The sequence below is a fragment of the Pelobates fuscus genome, chromosome 1 (genome assembly GCF_036172605.1).
Source record: "Pelobates fuscus isolate aPelFus1 chromosome 1, aPelFus1.pri, whole genome shotgun sequence".
NCBI lineage: Eukaryota > Metazoa > Chordata > Amphibia > Anura > Pelobatidae > Pelobates > Pelobates fuscus.
The window spans coordinates 472,721,390-472,737,251 of record NC_086317.1 but is presented as its reverse complement, the minus strand read 5'-3'; positions in this window follow the sequence as shown (position 1 = coordinate 472,737,251).

The window sequence follows — 15,862 nt, the reverse complement described above, 5'->3', positions numbered from 1 at the left end:
ATCCCATCCAGCTATATCAGTGAGACGTTTCATTTATTTATTTTTATCCAATATTTTTACCACTTCAAAGGACTCTTTTTATCTATTTTATAGAGACTTTTTTTATAGACCTATTTTGCTGTTACCATTTCATTGTGACCATTTGGTCTGGTTTTTACTGCTATTTATTACTGTGTTTTAGTTTTTAGCGCAGCCCTTACCCCCCCTTCCCCATTCAGTCTGAAGGAACCTGATCTGTGCATTTCCCTGCCCCCTCAGACTGAACACTCAATATGTGCATGGCCACACCCCCTCAGACTGAAAACACGATCTGTGCATGGCCCCGCCCCCTCAGACTGAACACACGATCTGTGCATGGCCCCGCCTCCTCAGACTGAACACAGTGATCTGTGCATGGCCCCGCCCCCTCAGACTGAACACAGTGATCTGTGCATTTCCCCGCCCCCTCAGACTGAACACACGATCTGTGCATGGCCCCGCCTCCTCAGACTGAACACACGATCTGTGCATGGCCCCGCCTCCTCAGACTGAACACAGTGATCTGTGCATGGCCCCGCCCCCTCAGACTGAACACAGTGATCTGTGCATTTCCCCGCCCCCTCAGACTGAACACTCAATCTGTGCATGGCCCCGCCCCTTCAGACTGAACACAGTGATTTGTGCATGGCCCCGCCCCCCAGACTGAACACAGTGATTTGTGCATGGCCCCGCCCTCTCAGACTGAACACAGTGATCTGTGCATGGCCCCACCCCCTCAGACTGAACACAGTGATCTGTGCATGGCCCCACCCCCTCAGACTGAACACAGTGATCTGTGCATGGCCCGCCCCCTCAGACTTAACACAGTGATCTGTGCATGGCCCTGCCCACTCAGACTGAACACAGTGATCTGTGCATGGCCCCGCCTGCTCAGACTGAACAAAGTGATTTGTGCATGGCCCTTCCTCCTCACACAGACTGGACACAGTGATCTGTGCATGGCCCCACCCCCTCAGACTGAACACAGAGATCTGTGCATGGCCCCGCCCCCCTCAGACTGAACACAGTGATCTGTGCATGGCCCGCCCCCTCAGACTGAACACAGTGATCTGTGCATGGCCCTGCCCACTCAGACTGAACACAGTGATCTGTGCATGGCCCCGCCCCCTCAGACTGAACACAGTGATCTGTGCATGGCCCCGCCTGCTCAGACTGAACACAGAGATCTGTGCATGGCCCCACCCCTTCAGACTGAACACAGTGATCTGTGCATGGCCCCACCCCTTCAGACTGAACACATGATCTGTGCATGGCCCCACCCCTTCAGACTGAACACAGTGATCTGTGCATGGTCCCACCCCCTCAGACTGAACACAGTGATCTGTGCATGGCCCTGCCCACTCAGACTGAACACAGTGATCTGTGCATGGCCCCGCCTGCTCAGACTGAACAAAGTGATTTGTGCATGGCCCTTCCTCCTCACACAGACTGAACACAGTGATCTGTGCATGGCCCCGCCCCCTCAGACTGAACACAGAGATCTGTGCATGGCCCCACCCCTCAGACTGAATACAGCAATCTGCAGATAGGGGAAGGGAGAGGACTAGCCAGGAGGTCCACACTAAGAAGGCCCATCAGTTAGGGCACCCATGCACTGGTGGGCATTTCTCACCATCAGCAATGGTATGAGGAAGTGACAGACGGTCACTTCCTCGCAGAGAGTCTGGAGCCCCGCAGCAGAGAAGTGGAGGTAGAGAGGAGGGGGCTGGGCCAGGAGAACCAGTGTCTAACTCCTAGCCAGCAGACTGGACCCCGTGGGAAGCGACCCTTCTACACCCAAAAGGTAGGAAACTGGAGGGTCGCTTTAAAAGTGTAAATTTTTCATGTGTTTCTGTGTATGTTTGTCAGTTTGTGTGTCTGTGTGTCGGTCAGTGTTTGTTTATGTGTGTGTCAGTATGTCTGTCAGTTTGTGTCAATATGTCTGTGTTTGTATCTATGTGTTTGTATCTGCATGTGTGTCAGGTTGCAGGGGTGGACTGACAGCTCACAGGGCCCTCGGGCAGTGGGTGATCAAGGGCCCGCCCTCCTGGTCCTGGTACAAGGTTTTCTGGTCCCCTGCTATTCTTCTCCCCCTTCTTTCTGCTGCTTTTACACATATATTATGTGTAGGCTGCCCAGCACACAGAATGGATGTGTGAGAGCCACACATCCCTGACTCCCACATCCCTGAGTGCCCCCCAAAATGGCCAGATTTACTTTTAAAGGGGTTAATCCAACCAAAACCAGTGTTTTAATAAACACTGTGTTTAGATGGAGTAACCCTTGCTGGCGTGCCTCCCAGCAATTAAAATAAAGCAAATTTAATTACACACTTCCACTTATTTTGTTTAGGACATCACAAGTAGCATCCCCCACATGTACAACCTTACAAGTAGCCACATGTGTTTAGAGTCTACTTGTGGGGTTGCGTGTGTGGGGATGTTGCTAGTGATGTTATGTCCCTGTATGTCAAAGTGTTGTGTTAGATTAATCCTCTTGTTTTACCTATTGTACAGCGCTGCAGAATATGTTGGCGCTATATAAGTGATTGTAAAAGTTGTGTGTGTGGAGGCTGTGTGCAGTATTGCAATGGTGAGTATGCTGTTTGTGATGTGTATGTGAAGGGAGGCTGCATGTAATTTTGTATGTGTGGGGATGCTGCTTGTGGTGTGTCTATACAGTGAGGCTCCTTGTGGGTTTTTGTATGTGTGAATGGGGCTATTTGCAGTGAATTATGTGAGTAGAGAGGGCTGGCTGTGTTGCAGTGTGTGTGGGATAGAATCTGTAGTAGGCATCTGGTGGTTATTGGGGCTGTAGTGTGTGCGTGTTTGGATAATAGAGGCTCTACTGTGTATAGGTTGGATAGTGGCTGTAGTGTGTGTGTGTGTAGGGGGATAAATGCTGAAATAGGTGCAGGGAGGCACAGGGGTTGTGGTGGGCACTGTGAGGCGTGGGGACTGAGGTGGGTGCGGGGGGGCACAGGGACTGAAGTGGGGGTGGGACTGGACAGAGTATGAGGTGGGACATAGATGTTGTGGTGAGCGCAGGAGGGGACATAGGAGCTGTGGTGGGTGCTGAAAGGGATAGGGGCTATGGTAGTTGAAGGTGGCATAAGGGATGTGGTGGGAGTATAGGGGCTTGGGTGGAAACATGGATAGATAGATAGATCCTGGGGTGAGTGTTGGGAGGAATGGTGGCTGAGGTGGGTGCAGGAGCAGCTGTGGTGGATGCAGACGGGCCGAGGTGGGTGCAGGGGGAGCTGTGATTGGTGCAGGGAGACAGGAGGCTAAGGTGGGTAAAGGGAGAGCTGAGGTGGTTGCAGGGGGAGATCTGGTGTGTGAAGAAGGAGCTGTGGTGGGTGCGGATAGACAAGGGGCTGTTGTGGGCACAGGATGGGACATAGTGGCTGTGGTGGGTACTGGAAGGCATAGGAGCTATGGTAGGTGGAGGTGGCATAGGGGCTGTGGTTGGTGCATAGGGGATTAGGTGGATACATGGATAGGTAGATGCTGGGGTGAGTGTAAGGAGGAATGGTGGCTGAGGTAGGTGCAGGGGAACTGAGGCAGGTGCAGGGGGAGCTGTGGTTAGTACAGGGGGGCTGAGGTGGGTGCAGGTGGAGCTGTGGTTAGTACAGGAGGGCTGAGGTGGGTACAGTGGGGCTGAGGTGGGTACAAGGGGCTGAGGTGGGTACAGGGGGCTGAGGTGGGTACAGGGGGCTGAGGTGGGCACTGGGGGGGCTGAGGTGGACACTGGGGGGGCTGAGGTAGGTACAGGAGGCTAGAGGTGGGTACAGGGGGCAGAGGTGGGTACAGGGGGGCTGAGGTGGGTACTGGGGGGCTGAGGTGGGTACAGGGGGGCTGAGGTGGGTACAGGGGGGCTGTGGTAGGTACAGTGGGGGCTGTGGTAGGTACAGTGGGGGCTGAGGTGGGTACAGGGGGGCTGTGGTAGGTACAGGGGGGGCTGTGGTAGGTACAGGGGGCTGTGGTAGGTACAGGGGGCTGTGGTAGGTACAGGGGGGCTGTGGTAGGTACAGGGGGCTGTGGTAGGTACAGGGGGGGCTGAGGTGGGTACTGGGGGTCTGAGGTGGGTACTGGGGGTCTGAGGTGGGTACTGGGGGCTGAGGTGGGTACAGTGGGGGCTGAGGTGGGTACAGTGGGGGCTGAGGTGGGTACTGGGGGGCTGAGGTGGGTACTGGGGGCTGAGGTGGGTACAGGGGGCTGTGGTAGGTACAGTGGGGGCTGAGGTGGGTACTGGGGGCTGAGGTAGGTACTGGGGGCTGAGGTAGGTTCAGTGGGGGCTGAGGTGGGTACAGTGGGGGCTGAGGTGGGTACTGGGGGCTGAGGTGGGTACAGTGGGGGCTGAGGTGGGTACTGGGGGCTGAGGTGGGTACAGTGGGGGCTGAGGTGGGTACAGTGGGGGCTGAGGTGGGTACAGTGGGGGCTGAGGTGGGTACTGGGGGCTGAGGTGGGTACAGTGGGGGCTGAGGTGGGTACTGGGGGCTGAGGTGGGTACAGTGGGGGCTGAGGTGGGTACAGTGGGGGCTGAGGTGGGTACTGGGGGCTGTGGTAGGTACAGTGGGGGCTGAGGTGGGTACTGGGGGCTGAGGTGGGTACAGTGGGGGCTGAGGTGGGTACTGGGGGGCTGAGGTGGGTACTGGGGGCTGAGGTGGGTACAGGGGGCTGTGGTAGGTACAGTGGGGGCTGAGGTGGGTACTGGGGGCTGAGGTAGGTACTGGGGGCTGAGGTAGGTTCAGTGGGGGCTGAGGTGGGTACAGTGGGGGCTGAGGTGGGTACTGGGGGCTGAGGTGGGTACAGTGGGGGCTGAGGTGGGTACTGGGGGCTGAGGTGGGTACAGTGGGGGCTGAGGTGGGTACAGTGGGGGCTGAGGTGGGTACTGGGGGCTGAGGTGGGTACAGTGGGGGCTGAGGTGGGTACTGGGGGCTGAGGTGGGTACAGTGGGGGCTGAGGTGGGTACAGTGGGGGCTGAGGTGGGTACTGGGGGCTGTGGTAGGTACAGTGGGGGCTGAGGTGGGTACTGGGGGCTGAGGTGGGTACAGTGGGGGCTGAGGTGGGTACAGGGAGACAGGTGGTGCTAAGCTGAATGAAAATTAGCTTACCTGTGCTGTCTGCCAGGCTGCTGCAGCTCTATATCTTCCGGGTGCTCTTCAGGCAGGGCAGGACGTGATGTCACTTCCTAGCCCCGCCTCTTCCTCCTCACACACAGCACCGCACGGCTGGAGACCTGGCAGCAAGAACTGAATACTCACTGCCAGGTCTCCCTGAGAAAGGGGAAACGGGTGAGGGGGGGAGGGGGTTAACTACAGAGTGATATGCTGCAGGGGTCCTGCAGCATATCACTGGAATAACAGAGAAATCATGTTGTTCTGGCTGAGGAGATCTTTGATCTCCTCAGCCAGATCATGGCTGTGCTGCCGGGCCCCTGACTGCCTCGGGCCCTCGGTCCATGACCGATCTGCCCGACCTGTCAGTCCGCCCCTGTCAGGTTGTGTGTCTGTATGTGTGTCAGTGGGTAGCTTTATGTTGTTATTGTGTGTATCTGTATATTGTCAGTGTGTGTATCCTTGTGTGTGTGTGTCAGTGTCTGTATCTGCATGTGTGTCAGTGTTTTTATCTGTGTGTCTGTGTATTTGCATGTGTGTCAGGTTGTGTGTCAGTGTGTCTGTATATATGTCAGCACGGATACACTACATACATTACACCTCTGTGTTAAACAAAAAAATATATTTAAACACACCCCTGCATTCAAGAATTAACACTTCACATAAATCCATGCTTGCATTCAAATGCCAACACCACATACAAACATACCCATACACAGGGGCGTACCTAGAGCATTTGGCACCCGGGGCGGACCCTGAGTGTGGCACGCCCCCCTCACCCTCCCCCATAATAAAAATGTAAGAAAACACCCACAATTTTTTGCTTTCATATGGACTGTTTGAATGTGCGCGCAGCTCTTGCCACGCATGTTCATTCGGCTCCACTCGGGAGCTGACGTCGGCGGGGGAGAAGAGGTCACCAGCGCCGAGGGAGCTCGGGCGCTGGATTAAGCTAAGTGGCTGAAGGGATTTTAAAACCCCTTTAGCCGCTTACCTTTCTCCAGCGTCGGGCTCCCTCGGCGCTGGTGACCTCTCCTCCCCCTGCCGATGTCAGATCCGAATGTGCGGCAAGAGCCGCGTGCGCCTTCAAACTGCCCATAGGAAAGCATTACTCAATGCTTTCCTATGGACGTCGAGCGTCTTCTCACGGTGAGTTTAACAGTGAGAATTGCGGAAGCGCCTCTAGCGGCTGTCAAAACATATGTTTTCAGCTGCAGGGTTAAAACTAGAGGGTCCTGGCACCCAGACCACTTCATTGAGCTGATCCTTAGAAATAGCATCGGAATGTAGCCCCATGGAGCAAAAGCGCAGCTTAGCGGAAAAGGGCCTTGACAGGGGTTAGGAGGCGGGCTTAGGAGGAAGGAAGATAGGATCGGAATTATTGGTAAGTGGGCTGGCTATTTAAATAGGCAGCCATTTTAGAGCAATCACTTTTAATTCCTACCTGGCTGAGTTTGTGTGCACTCCTGTGCTCATAGATTTGGCCTGTTGGATTTTCTCTTTTTTGTCGTTGCTGCAGGGCCATGGACGAGGTGGAGAGGCTGCTTGCAGGGATCTGGTCGGCGGCCCAGAACCAAGGAGCTGATTGGCTGTGGGCCCAACTTGGACCGGCCCTGGTGTTGGTGGCGGATCCGGAGAGAGGACGTCCCGTGTGGGCCCGGTGAAGACACCCCTGGAGCTGAAGCGGGCTGCGGCAGGCCCAGCGGCCGCGTGGTTGAGGCGCCGCCTCCCAGTGTGCCGCCGGTGCCTGGGAAAAGCGTCGCCCCGGATCGGGGCTCCAAGGCTGGCTGCAGCAGGTCCGACAGCCGCATGGTCGAGGCCCGGCCTCCCTGCGTGCTGCCGGGACCTCGGATACCCGCCACGCGGCGGGTGGCCACCCGGAATGATGACGGCGCGGCTCCCTCGTCTGGTGAGGCTGCGCCAGGAGCGGGGACTGCTGCGGTGGTCGGGCGGTCCCCCAGAGTACCCGGAGGCGTGGGCTCCCGGCCCAGGAGGGTGCCCCCTCCAACGGAGGCCATGGATGTCGGGAACGGAGCGGGGCTGTCACACGCCAGGCCCCTGGACATGCAGGCGAGTACAGGCGAGTACAGGGGGCTCCAGCAGGGGCCCTCTAGGAGAGCGGGGTGCCCAGAAGGGGAGCCATAGGCGGGGGGTGGGGAGAGGGAGCAGTCAGGTGCCTACTGGGGTTGTAGCAGGAGGGGGGGTGGAAAAAAGGGGGCTCAGTTGGGTTTAAGGGGCCAGGTGCCACTCATGAGTCCGAGGGGGGGATAAGCGGGGGGTTTCCGGGTAGGGGGGGGTCCTCTTGGGGGGTGGAGGATGGGTCAGCACGTCAGGGACCGTTAGGCTTGCATAGGGTGGGGTCTAGCAGCGGTAGTATTTCTCCCGTTAGGGCAAGGTGGTCCGGGGGGGCGGGGGGTAGGCCGCGAAGCAGCCGGTCCACTTCAGATAGCTCCAGGGGGGGGGCAGGGGCAGAGCTCCCAGGCGTGGCAAATGGGGGCAGTCCTCAGGTAGGGATAGTAGGAGTCGTAGTCCCCGAGGCGGGGCTGTCCGGGCCCATAAGGCACGCGGCAAAAGGGCTAGGCGGCGGGAGGCTTTGGTGTCCAGCAGGCGCTCCCTGGGGCGGGACGGGAGGGTGGCACAGGGACAGTTCACCCTTCCCAGGACTTCTTCTCCTCGTTGCAGGTCTCGGAGCCGCTCCTCTTCAGTGTTGGCAAGGCACCGGGTTGGCTCCCCGGTCGGCGGGACATCGGCGGATGTCGCTCATCCTGGACCAATGGCGGTGGACACTGCAGCCCCAACTACTCCCGGAACGAGGGGCTTGGCCAGTGAGTCCTGTGACTCATTACACTCATGCACGTTAGTCAACACACTACAGACACTTCTCCACTCACTGGGAGCGGGGGGTGGTACGGGTGAGAACATAGGACAGGTGTGGGCGCAAGGGGCTGTGGTCACGGGTTCGGGTGCCGGGGTGGCTGCTGGGACCGGTTCAGGTATGGACGGAGGGGAGGTGACTGGGTCGGCGAACGCGGTGAGCAAGCGGGCTGAGCTGATCGGAGGGTGGGTCCCCGAGGCGGCCCGGCAGCACGCCTACGTGTCGTTTGCGGGTCCGCTGGGGGTACACCTCAAATCGGAGGTGAAGGAAAAGATCTGGAAGGGTGAATTCTGCGAGATCTTTTCCCTCCTCCCTTTGGAGGAATTTATCGACCTCAAAGAGGAAGATAAAAAAGATGAAAAGAAGGAGGAGGAGGAGAAAAGGAAACGATATCGGAAGATACCGAAATCCTTTGGGAACTGGTTACGGGCGTTTTGCGTTCTGGCCAGTGTGTTGGGTGAGAAATCCCCCGGTTTATGCTCCTCCCTGTTCTGCTACTTGGACGGAATCTGGGAAGCGTATGCACCTATGGCGGATTGGCATGGTGGCGGTACGATGAGCAGTTTCGGCAGCGGCTGGCGGCCAACCCAGGTATGAGGTGGGACCAAATGGACCTGCATCTGTGGATGGCACAGAAAGCGCAGCCCTTTCAGCAAACAGCCGGCGCAAAGGGGCAGTCCGCCTCGTCGGCCGCCTTGCAAAAGGGCTTCTGCTGGCTCTTCAACGAGGGCCAGTGTAAATGGAGTGCCACCTGCCGCTTCAAACATGAGTGTTCGGGCTGTGGCGGCACCCACGGGCTCCACCGATGCTTTAAGAAGGGGAAGTCGGGGAACGCTGGAGTCCCTACCGCAGCCGGGGGTGGTGGGGCCTCCCCTGCCTCGGGGCTTCACTCCGGTGAGGCTCGACGCGATGGGGCCGTGGCTAAGCCGCTACGGTAACAGGGCGGATCCTGCGGTGCTCAGGGAGGGTTTCGAGCACGGGTTCTTTATCCCATTCAGGGACAGGGTTGGGACGGGGGGACTGCGCAACCTAAAGTCGGTGGCGGAGTTCCCGGGGGTAGTGCGGGACAAACTGGAGAAGGAGGTGCGGCTGGGTAGGATGGCGGTCCCGTTCCCGGCACCGCCGTTGGAGGGTCTCAGGGTTTCCCCCTTGGGGGTGGTGCCCAAGAAGGAACCGGGGAAGTTTAGGCTCATTCACCACCTCTCCTATCCGAAAGGAGCGTCGGTGAATGACGACATCGACAGGGAACTGTGCTCGGTCTCTTATGCATCATTCGACCGGGCGGTCGAGCTGGTAAGGAGAGCGGGGCGCTGATGGCTAAGGTGGACATTGAGCCCGCATTTCGGCTTCTCCTGGTCCACCCAGTTTGTCATCACCTGTTGGGGTGCTTCTTCGACGGGGGTTATTACGTTCACTTATGCCTTCCGATGGGGTGTTCCATCTCCTGTGCCTACTTCGAGAAATTCAGTTAATTTCTCGAATGGGTGGTGCGGGTTGAATCGGGTAGCGGTGCGTTGGTGCACTACCTGGATGACTTTCTCTGCGTGGGGCCGGCGGACTCCCCGGCGTGCCTGCACATGCTCAGAACTGTCGAATGGGTTGCGGGCCACTTTGGTGTACCGCTGGCAAGGGAAAAAACGGAGGGCCTGGCGGCATGCCTTAGTTTCCTGGGACTGGAGATAGATTCGAGGCTCGGGGAATGTCGGTTGCCGGCTGCGAAACTGGAAGGTTTCCGGGGTGCGGTGGCTGCGGTGGCTGCGGTGGCGCGGGCTCACAAGGTGACCCTGCGGCAGCTGCAATCTCTAGTGGGGATGCTCAACTTTGCATGCCGGGTGATCCCGATGGGTCAGGTGTTTAGCCGCAGCCTATCGGCTGCGACGGCAGGGGTGCGCTCCCCGCACCATTTCATCCGGGTGTCGATGTCCATGCGGGCCGACCTGGCGGTGTGGGATGCCTTGCTGCGGGACTTTAATGGGACGGTGTTTTTTCGGCAGGAGGGTGTATCGGCGGCGTAGTTGGAATTGTTCACCGACGCGTCGGGTAGCATTGGTTTTGGGGCCTATTTTGCGGGACGATGGTGTGCGGAGAGATGGCCAGAGACATGGAGGTCGAGCCCCCTCATGCATAACCAGGCTTTCTTGGAACTGTTCCCGCTGGTCGTCGCAATGGCGCTGTGGGGGGATGGGCTGAGGGATCGGAAGGTGGTCTTTTTCTCGGACAACATGTCCGTAGTGCACGCAGTCAATAACCGCGCGCGCCATGTGCCGGGGTATTTGAACGAAGTGGCTGACGCCTTGTCTCGTTTTCAGTCATCCCGATTCCGGAAGGCGGCCCCGGAGGCGCTGGACGTGGGCCAGACGTGCCCAGACGAGATTTGGCATCTAGGAGCGTCTTGCTTGAGCTATTAGTGAAGGCTTCACTGGCGCCGGCCACTTGGGCCGCCTACGATAAGGTTTGGAAATCTTGGGAACAGTCACTACGAGGGCTGGATCAAGGGTTGGTGAGGGAATCGCGCCTGGACGCCTTTTTATGGTTTGCCTTTCGGCTGCTAGCGGGGGAGGCGTCCCCCGCGGTGGTTGATAGGTCCATGGTGGCGATGGCGTTCTGGTTTAAGCTCCGAGGGGAGGAGGATCTGACCAAGACCTTCGTCATTAGGCAAGCGCTCAAAGGGTAAAGGAGGGGCCGGAGATCTCCCGACACTAGGCGCCCAGTGTCGGTGCGAGTGCTGGGGGACCTGATACGGGTCCTGTCGGAGATTTGTTTCGACGGGTTTGAGGTGTCACTGTTCCGGGCCGCTTTCCTCCTGCCCTTTTTCGGGGCCTTCCGGATTGGGGAGTTGGTGAGTGCCAACCGAGCGGTTTCCGGGGGGTTGCAGTTTTCAGGCATTCGGGTGTTGGAGAGTAAGTTGGTGGTGCACCTGGCCAGGTCCAAGACGGACGTCAAGGGAAGGGGCAGGGACGTAACACTGGGGGCCCTGCCGGGCTCCGTGCTGTGCCCGTTGGCTGCGGTGGCGGGGTACTTGGCCATGAGACCCGCGGGTGGGGGCTCGTTGTTGGTACACGCGGACGGGTCTTCCCTGTCCCGGTTCCAATTTACCAAAGTCTTTCGGTCGGGCCTGGGTAAACTTGGCCTGCAGGCGGATAGGTTTGGGACACATTCCTTCCATATCGGGGTGGACACGGAGGCCACACGCCTGTTGTTTGGGGACGATTTAGTGAAGCGGATTGGGAGGTGGGAGTCGGTGAGGTTCCGTTCCTATGTTCGCTTGGGCTTATTGGACTGATATATTGGGCCGGTGGGGATCCGAACGGGGACGGGGGTGTCTGACAGTCTGTTTATTTCTTCCCCAGGCCGGGTCGCATGGCTCGTGGGACACTCTTTTATCATTGGGGCGGAGAGGAGGGCCGCAGCTCGAGCTCAAGGCCAGCAGCTGGGCTTTCCGAGGGAACACCTGTTAGTGCAATGGTTTGGGTACAGGGGAGGTTGCTGGGGGGATGTCTGCGGGGGCGTGTTCAGGATGGTGGCCAGTGGGCGGAGGCCTGATCTGCTGGTCATCCATGCCGGGGGCAACGACTTGGGTCTGACGCCGCAGCGTCGCTTGGTAAAATGGATGAAGCAGGACCTCAACAAGTTGAGGGACCTGCTTCCGGAGGTGATGCTGGTCTGGTCGGAGATGGTCCCAAGGCGACGGTGGCGCCACGCTCGGGACCCGGGGGCCATAGACAGGTGCAGGAAAAAAGTGAACAGCTTGATGGCAAGCTTTGTTCGGAAATTGGGGGGGGTAGTGGTGCGGCACAGTGAGTTGGAGGATGGGCTACAGGGGTACTACCACCCAGACGGTGTTCATCTCTCGGCTGTGGGCTGGGATCTGCTGAACTTGGGTTGGCAGGAAGGGATGCAGAAAGTACTTTTTCTCAGGGGTGGCGGAGCTCAGACGGCTTAAGGGGTCAAGGTCTGAGCTAGTGGCGGGATGGGGAGCTGAAGGAGAAGAAATGGGCTCCCCAGGAGGAACCGGATGGAATTGGAAAATGGTGGACATTGGTGGTTGGTAGGTTTCGAGTCCTGTCGGTGGCTCAGAACCTGGTGGGGTAGGGGTATCCGGGTATACCCCTGCCGTGGTTAATTGATGTTTTGGCACTTTCAATTGGTTCATGTTGGAATAATGTGATATGTTATGTATATGTATATACGTGTTATTTATATTGGGGTCATTGCCTTTTATATTGACAGAAGGATACGGGTGCAAGGGCAGAGTATGGGGGGCAATGACCCATGTTTACATGTTAAATTATTTGGTTATGTTATATTATGATATTATTCTAATGGTTATTAGTTGATATTGTTAATAAAGCTGTGGACAATTTTTCCCATATGTCTCTACTGTCAGTGCATTATTGGGTAAGGTATGTGGGTTGGTTGTCCTGGATTCCGACTGCCCATATGGCGACTATACACCGGTCAAGGGATTTGGGTTCAAAAGATGTAGCGGCTAGGGCAGAGGTTTTGTAGAAGGGGGCCAGGGCAGGGGTTTTGTATAATTTGCCAGTTTTGTAGAAGGGGGGAGACCAGTGCTTTTGTAGAAAGGGGCTGGTGAGAAACTACTAGAAAACTCCTCCCCTGCCCCTTTCTACAAAGCCCCTGGTATCGCCCCTTCTAGAAAACCCCTGCCCTTCGCCCTTCATATAAAAACTCTACACTGATCACATGTGCACAGATACACTCCCTACACACAAAAACATGCACAACCCCCTTTAATAACAAAAGCATGCACAACCCCCTTAATAGAAAAAATCTGCAGAGCCCCTTAATAACAAAAAACCTGCACACCCCCTTAATAAAAACCCTGCACCCCGATCACATAAATTTCATACACTCCCTACACATAAAAACCCTGCACACCTTAATTTTAAAAAAAAAGCTGCACACCCCCTTAATAAAAAACTAAAACCTGCACAACCTCCCTAAATTAAAAAAACCCTGCACACCCCCTTAATAAAAAAAACAAAAACTTGCACAACCCCCTAACAAAAAACATGCACACCCCCTTAATAAAAACCCTGCACACACCCTTAATAAAAAACTAAAATCTGCAGTGCACATCCTCCCTTAATAAATAAAATACTGCAACCCCCTTAATTAAAAAAAACCTGCACCCCCCTTTAATTAAACCTACCCCGCTAAATAAACCTCCCCCGTGCTGCACCCCCTTTAATTAATCCACAACCCCCTTTAATTAATCCACACCCCTTTAATTAATCCACCCCCCTCTTTAATTAATCCACCCCCCTTTAATTAATCCACCCCTTAATTAAACCTCCACCCCCTTTAATTCTTTAATTAATCCCCCCTTTAATGCTTTAATTAATCCACCCCCTCTTTAATTAATCCACCCCCTTTACTTAAACCTCCCCCCTTTAACTATGTAATTAATCCACCCCCCTTTAATTAATCCACCCCCTCTAATGAATCCACCCCCCTCTTTAATTAATTCACCCCCCTTTAATTAATCCACCCCCCTTTAAAAGTAATCCACACCCCCTAATTAATCCACCCCCCTAATTAATCCACCCCCTTTAATTAATCCACCCCCTCTTTAATTAATTCACCCCCCTCTAATTAACCCACCCCCTCTTTAATTAATCCACCCCCCCTCTTTAATTAAACCTCCCCCCTCTTTAATGAATCCACCCCCCCCTTAATTAATTCAGCCCCCGACATAAAATATCTACTTACATTTTGATGATGCCTTCCTTGCCTCCGAGTCCAACCACTGGGTGCCTCACCGCCCGGTGGATCCTTCCGCTGAAGATCCGTGAAGGCGGACTGACGGCGCTGCGCACGTCGTCATCACGTTGCCGTGGCCCGCAATGCTCCTCACCCTCCTCCTCATAGAAGAAGGAAGTTCCGCCGGGCCGCAAAGGTGCTGCGGCTGTGCACAGCGTAATGATGGGGGGTGACACATGACACTGGAAGTCATGGCACCCCCTAGTCAGTGGCACCCGGGGCGGGCCGCCCCCTGCCTCCCCCTTAGTACGCCACTGCCCATACAGTCACACAAACATACCCCATACAATACATGATTACATTCAAATACACAAACACTGCTCAGTGCTACATACAACACAGCAAGCATGGGAAAATAGTAGCGGGCCAGCTGTCAAAGCATTGTTGGAGTTGCACAACAAATGGGGATCTACCCTTTGGCGTCCTTGCGATAGGGGGGCCAAAAAAATTACTCACATTATTACATACACTGCACAAACACACTGACATACACTGATATACACAGACATACATGCACACATAGACATGCACTCAGACATTTACACCCACTTCTACACATGCATGTGTAGACACTTATACTTACACACACTCACACACTCATTCTATATGTGTATGTATGTATATACAACAATTTTATATCATATTAAGACAGTCAGGTTTGTTGCGGACAGGGAGGGTACTCTGAAGAGGGATGGCACGTTCTCTAAAAGACTCACTGGAAATATATACAAATGTCCAGGAATACCAGAGGGTTTCCTCAAGAGGCGGTCTGTATTTTGGAACAAACTATGATGACTTCTACATGAACTTTTGTCAAGATTTGACAAAGAAACCTGGAAAACAACAGCAGGAGAAATTGGTGGGAATATGTTTCCTGGGTAAAACTTTCACCTCTGACTTAAAGTGTGTTGACCTTGGACCATTTGATCATAACTTTAACTGGATTGCTAGTTAAATCTTATGGCTATCTGATCAAGCTTTGGATATTCCCATTCACTGGTTATCTCTGATTTCTCTGTTAATTCTTCTGGAGATATGGGAATGTGACTCGAATAGTCTGCTTCTACGTTGATATTCCTGGAAGGTATGTACCAAAAAAGTGAACAGTGCAAGCACAGCACCACTGAACGGTGTGATAGCACACCGGGGGTGACTCCAATCACAGCAGCCATCACAGGACCACCTCCAGGATTCCGTGAGCACCGAAGAGCGGGTGAGAATCTCTTTATTTCAGAACAAAATGTGATGAGATCGTTTTGGTGCTAAGCGCACTGGAAAAGCGGTGTCCTGGGGAATAAACATAAGTATTTTTTTTTTAAATTATTAATTCAATAACTAACTAATAGTATAACACTAGCATTAGGAATAAATGTTTGTATTCCTAACACTAAGGTGTTCATTTACTATCCTATAAATGTAGGGGAAATTTTTTTGCTTCAGGAACGAAAATATTCCCCTCTTTGGAATCACACGAGAGCAGCAATAGAGATTTTATGAAACATTACACTTAATGGATCCAAGCCTTTCTCCAACCATATATTATTATTATTATTATTATTATTATTATTTTTATTATTATTATTATTATTTAACTATGTAACAGTGGCACACCAGAAGAGATCTGATTCATTTTGTTAGAGCAATCACAATATGCATGAAAATCTGCTAAATGATCCATCGGGTAATGCCGGCATGGGTCCCCTCTGGGAGGTCTGTTGTTTGCTATTAGAAAATAAAGATACATTGGAAGCCAACGGGTTAATGTGTTAGAATACTATTGGGAACCTAAAGCGAATAAATAGTGTCCCGCCGTGATATGCAGGGAACAGCTGAGAGATTTATTCTAATCGGAGTGTCTGCGGCTGATCTGAGACTGAAAATCTGGTGCTGTAGCTTAGATGAAGATCTGCGGAGTAAGTATATCATTTTATTTGGTGCAGATCTACTTAGATGACCATAGAGCTAGGCAAAAAGGCAGCAACACATTTAATATATCAGGTACATTTAATGGATGACAAATCTTGGTCACAAGAGCTTACAATCTACATATAGATAACATAACTGCA